The 5,959-nt window shown below is 47.3% G+C and overlaps 1 long non-coding RNA gene across 1 annotated transcript; it reads left to right on the top strand.

Moving 5' to 3' along the window:
* Positions 1–3,879: 3,879 nt before the first annotated feature.
* LOC116985187 lies at positions 3,880–4,771 on the top strand. Its single transcript, XR_004415219.1, has 3 exons — positions 3,880–4,132; positions 4,418–4,465; positions 4,623–4,771. It is a non-coding gene; the product is annotated as an uncharacterized LOC116985187 (long non-coding RNA).
* The last annotated feature ends 1,188 nt before the right edge of the window (positions 4,772–5,959 follow it).

Genomic DNA, 5,959 nt, shown 5'->3' with positions numbered 1-5,959 from the left:
GTACCAGGGTTAAGTTTCTGTTTGTCGAACCTGCTGTAGAACTCATTGAGGTCGTTGGTCAGCTGACAATTGTCCAAGGAGCGGGGGGGTTTCCTCTTATAGCTGGTGATTTCTTGCAAGCCCTTCCAAACTGAAGAAGAGTCATTAGCTGAGAACTTGCTCCTCAACTTCATAGAGTACATTTCCTTGGCAGCTCTGATTCTTCTTCTCAGCTAGTACTTGGCGTGCCTGTAGAGGTCTGTATCCTCGCTCCTGTAGGCCTCATCTTTAGTCTGGCGGAGCTGTCTGAGTTCTGCTGTAAACCAGGGATTAGATTAGATTAGATTAGATTTGTTTATTGTCATTCAGACCTTTCGGTCTGAACGAAATTTTGTTTCCCTTTAGTCATACATATAATAAAAAATGACAAAAACACACAATCAACACAAATTTAACATCCACCACAGTGAGTTCACCAAACACCTCCTCACTGTAGTGGAAGGCAAAATCTTAAAGTCTCTGTCTCTTCCCTCTTTGTTCTCCCTCTGTGCCAAGGCGATCCAGGCTCCAGATGTTGTGACCCCACCGGGTGATGCGCGAACGGGCCGGTTCAAACTCGCTGCTGCCGCCACAGCTCCAAGGCCGAGTCGGGTCTCCACTGCCGCCGCCACGGTTCCGGGGCCGAGTCGGGTCTCCGTTGCCGCTGCCGCCGCCGCCGCCACTGCTGCCGCCACAGCTCTGAGGCCGAGTCGGGTCTCCGCTGCCGCTGCCGCCGCCGCCACAGCTTCGGGGCCAAGTCGGGTCTCCGCTGCCACTGCTGCTGCCGCTGCCGCTGCTACAGCTCCAGTGCTTGTCGTTGTTGAACCAGATCCGGGTCCTAGTGGGAATGCAACTGTCCTCACAAAAGCTGACATATGATGTCACAGTGTCCGTATATTCATCGAGGCTAGTGATTGCTTCCCTGAACATTCCAATCAGTGCAGTCAAAGCAGGACTGTAGGTTTTCAATGCCCTCGCTTGTCCACCTTTTTCATTGTTCTGACCCCAGGCTTAGGAGCTTTTAGTTTCTGCCTGTATGTCGGAATAAGGTGAACTAAACAATGATCAAAGAGACCTAGAGCCGCCCGGGGAACAGAGCGATATGTGTTCTTGATTGAAGTGTAACAGTGATCGAGTGTTCTCTCCCCTCTGGTGGGGCAGGTAACATTAAGTCTGCACTTTGGAAGCTCTCGGCTGAGGTTAGCCTTATTAAAGTCCCCAATAGGTTCATTGTGATCCTATAATAACCCTGGGCCACCTAAGTCTTCAAGACTTATTTTTATGGATCTCTATTGCCCTACTGGAAACAGAAAGATACAGGGGAATCAATAGATGTTTACATAAAACTCTCATAGAAATGCAAAGTGAATTGTGGTCAATTGACAGGCAATAATTCTACCAGTGCTCCTTGCCGAACAAATATCCATCTCAACTCCTCCACGGTACAATTGACTATTGCACATACATGTTTGATTTTAATTTACTTTGATGTCCAACAATGAGCATAGTCTTAATAGTCTTTTCTTTTTGACAGGAATTCACATGATTTTGTTAAGATGGCCTCTTTCATATTCCTATTGATGCCTAGGATAGTAATTATACTACACACAGCATTAAACTTTCCTCCATCTTTTCTTAAATATGTTTACCCAATGCAATATGCTCCTGGAAATGAGCCTTTAGTTTAGTTTAGAGATACAATGTGGAAACTAAATTAACATATTTGAAATGTATTGTCCTTTTGCCGAGAACACTTCAAATGATGATTCAATGACCAAAATTTTAAACATCTAACTCTCTAAACTTGCAATGTGAGTTTAGAGAGTTACGTAGAAGACTGAAAAGCAGTATTTCTGGAGTGGTTATCTTTGGATTGCTTCCAGTACTTCGTGCTAGTGAGGACAGGAACAGGGAGATAGGGGATCTGAATGTGTGGCTAAGTGGCTTTTGCAGGGAGCAAGGATTTAGATTTACAGACCACTGGGATCTTTACTGGGATAGGGGTGACCTTTACAAAAGGGACGGATTGCACATTAACTGGAGGGGGACCGACGTTCTGGCAGGCAGGTTTGCGAAGGCTACACGTGTGGGTTTAAACTAAATAGTGGCGAATAGAGATTAACAAATTGGGAGTATAAAGATGGAGTTAAAGGGGAAGTGAGTACAGGAAAAGTTACAAAATACTCCCCAATTAACGGGAAAGAAAGTCCGGGAAGGGATAAGATACAAGATACAAGATACATTTATTTGTCACATGTACCAATTGGTACAGTGAAATGTGTGGCCGCCATTCAGCCATACAAATAATAAAGAGCACAGAATCAAAGTTTCCCACTGTGAGGGAAGGCTCCAAAAATTCAGTCATCCTCCTCTGTTGCCCGCCCGTGGCAGGGGGGGCTCCCGAACCCCCCGCTGTCGCCGCTACGGGCAGCCCAATGTTCAGGCCCGCTCGCCGGGGTGATGGAAGTCCGACATCGGGACTGGAGGGCCTCCTCAGTGGTTTGGACATCTTAGTTGGGCACCTCCGCGGCTTCCGAAGTCCTGGACGGAGATTCAACGCTGGCGGCCCTTGGGAAAGGGCCCCGGGACTCCGCGATGTTGAAGGCAGCGCCGCCCGCGCTGGATAAGGGAGTAAGGTCAGAGTCAATTGTGAGCGGTGTGAGAGGGGAGGTGAATACCGAAGTCAAAGTGTTGTATATGAGTGCGCGAAGTATAAGAAATATAGTGGACGAGTTTGAGGCTCAGTTGGAAATTGGCAAGTATGATGTTGTGGGAATTACTGAGACATGGCTGCCAGAGGGCTAGGGCTGGGAACTGAATATTCAAGGATTTACCTCCTATCGAAAAGACAGACAAGTGGGCAGAGGGGGTGGGGCAGCTCTGTTGGTGAGGAATGAAATTCAGTCCCTTGCAAGGGGTGACATTGAAACAGGAGATGTGGAGTCAGTGTGAATATAAATCTTGAATCAGCACTGTAAAATGGTTATGTGAAGGGAAAATGGAGGTCAGGTGAACTCGGTTGAAACTTAAAATGTCTGCTCACCAAAGTTGCTGACTATGTGGCTGCAGGCCTCAGGAAGTTGTGATCCTGAGAAATACACATTATCCTGCTGATGCTGCATAGTCGCAACTTTGATATTCCCCGCACTCGTCTGATTGAGGTGGCTGAGTTTCAGAAGGCTGAAGAATATGTAACCCACTGGCTCCCGAATGTCTGAGAAATGTCCCTGTCTTAGCTCTAGTATTGTTCCACTCATTAACATCTCCCATTGTGTATGTGCCTGTTATCAGGACCATTGAACATCTCCCATTGTGTATGTGCCTGTTATCATGACCATTGTATATCCCCATTGTGTACAAGTCTGTCGATTGTTTGGGTAATGTGGAAGGGGGGCTAAACGGTGGCATTAATGTATATAAAGCATTGCAATTAAGGGCAGTCAGCTAGACTCTTTGCTAGGTTGTAACCTGTGTGAAGACTCCTGCTCAATAAACGTACGTTTAAAGCAAACCTGGTGCCTGATCGATTATTGTCGAAACAACCGATGTGAGAGAAAAAAAGTGAATCAACATTTGGTGGCAGCGGTGGGATGTCAACCAGCGACTGATCGAGCCGGCGAGTGAATCCACTGGACGACGGGATCGATGTGAAGGGTGCGCAGCCAAGTGAGTAGATTTAGTTAAATCTCCTCTTGGTCCTTCCTCGTATCCCGGCGTAGCAGGGTAATTCGCTGACTTGCATCAGTTGGTGGGACGACATCCGAACGTTCCGGTTGTGGGCACTGGGATAGGGCCGTCTCGAGGATTATCCTAGTCTGATCGAGCGGATAAAACACCCCGTAGAGGGGGACCGTGGACGGTATATAAGAGGAGTGCACTGTGTATAGGAAGTTAACTAGTATTGAGACGTTAACTGAGACCAAGGTACCCCCATATCTCACCGAAAGTCCACTTCAAAGTGGCTGAGTGAGATACGGTGGAACCAAGGACTCTAGGTTAACCCTGAAAGAGTTAACAAGTATTGAGTGTTAACCGAGACCAAGGTACTCCCATATCTCACAGAAAGTCCGCTTTAAAGTGGCCGAGTGAGATACGGTGGAACCAAGGACTCTAGGTTAACCCTGAAATTTTGTTGTGATATTTGTGTGACCGTCTCGAGGATTATCCTAGTCTGATCGAGCGGATAAAAAAACCCCGTAGAGGGGGACCGTGGACGGTATATAAGAGGAGTGCACTGTGTATAGGAAGTTAACTGGTATTGAGACGTTAACCGAGACCAAGGTACCTCCGTATCTCACTGAAAGTCCGCCTTAGACTGGTTGTTAAGAGAGGAAATCCTCCACGCGAAGGTCAGGAATTGAAGTGACCAAGTGAGATACGGCGGAACCAAGGACTCTAGGTTAACCCTGAAAGAGTTAACAAGTATTGAGTGTTAGCCGAGACCAAGGTACCCCGTACCTCACAGAAAGTCCGCTTTAAAGTGGCTGAGTGAGATACGGCGGAACCAAGGACTCACGGTTAACCCTGAACTATTGGTGTGTAATAGCATAAGTGTATATTGAATTGTCAGATTAAAAAGTATTGAGACGTTAACCGAGACCAAGGTACCTCCGTATCTCACAGAAAGTCCGCCTTAGACTGGTTGTTAAGAGAGGAAATCCTCCACGCGAAGGTCAGGAATTGAAGTGACCGAGTGAGATACGGCAGAACCAAGGACTCGCGGTTAACCCTGAAATATTGTGTGTGATATTATAAGTTTAAAAATGGGTAATGGTATGGACACCAGTGGTCACCCAGACCGGCCATTACATCAGCTATGTTTCTTGCATCCAGAAATGGAGGAGACCTTTAGGCGTATGTCGGGAGGACTCATTCATAAACTGGGGAAGGATGAATGGCCTGAAGGGGGTTCCAATGATATGGGTGTGTTGTCAAGGGCTCAAAGTGTAATATGGAAAACGGATAGAAAAAATATATATAAAAAGGCCATTCAGTTGTGGATCGATCATTGTAACAAAGAAAAGGCACGGTCTTTAACGGCCAGTTGGCAGAATAATGCCTTGAAACTAGGAATACCCCTGACCGAGGGGGGTCAGGAGAAGTCAGTGACAGTATTAAAACAAGAATGCAGGCATGCAAAGGAAAGTAAGGATCGTCAGCAGAGAGAGAGACAAAATAAGGCCAAGGTAGATAAAGACTTACGTAAGTCGGTGGCTGGCATAGATTTGGGAGGTGACGACGAGGAGGAGGTAGAGGATTATCCTTGGGGAGTCCGTGGAGCACCCCCGTTGAACCAGCCTGCCCCCGTTGCCAGTCCTGTGTCCGCAAATGTGCGGCTCACACGACAGGAGATTCCCCGGTCCAAATCGGTAACAGGTTGGCTGACGAAGCGGCTAAGTGTGCTTCACGCGATAGATTTAAAGTGGTGGGTAGTATGATGAGGCAGGTGAAAAGCCTTTATATGGGCTCGTCTGAATCTGAGAAACCTATGCCAACCATAAATGATGTATTGCTCTTACAGGGGGACGCCTCTGCTAATGTTATAATGGAATGGGAGCAGCTGGGCTGTCGGAAGGCTGACTCTGGACTGTGGCTCACGCCGGCCGGACAGACCTGTATGACAGACCAGTTAGCGACCTGGGTCATTGATTGCCTACATCTAGCCACTCACTGTGGGGCCACCCTGCTAGTAGACGCTCTCTTACAGGCATGGTGGCATCCTCGACTTAAGGTTTTGGCAGCACAAACTAGCGCACGGTGCCTCACCTGTGCGACACACAACCCAGGTAAAGGAGTTGTCTGCCAGACAGGTCGTACTCCATTACCTACTGCTCCGTTTGAAACCTTACAGATGGATTTTATTGATTTGCCTAAGTGTCAGTGTTATAAACATGTACTTGTTATTGTTGATGTGTTTTCTAGATGGATTGAAGCCTTTCCC

The sequence above is a fragment of the Amblyraja radiata genome, chromosome 21, assembly GCF_010909765.2.
Source record: "Amblyraja radiata isolate CabotCenter1 chromosome 21, sAmbRad1.1.pri, whole genome shotgun sequence".
NCBI lineage: Eukaryota > Metazoa > Chordata > Chondrichthyes > Rajiformes > Rajidae > Amblyraja > Amblyraja radiata.
The sequence above is the reverse complement of the archived record's forward strand: the minus strand, read 5'-3'. Positions and strand labels throughout refer to the sequence as shown.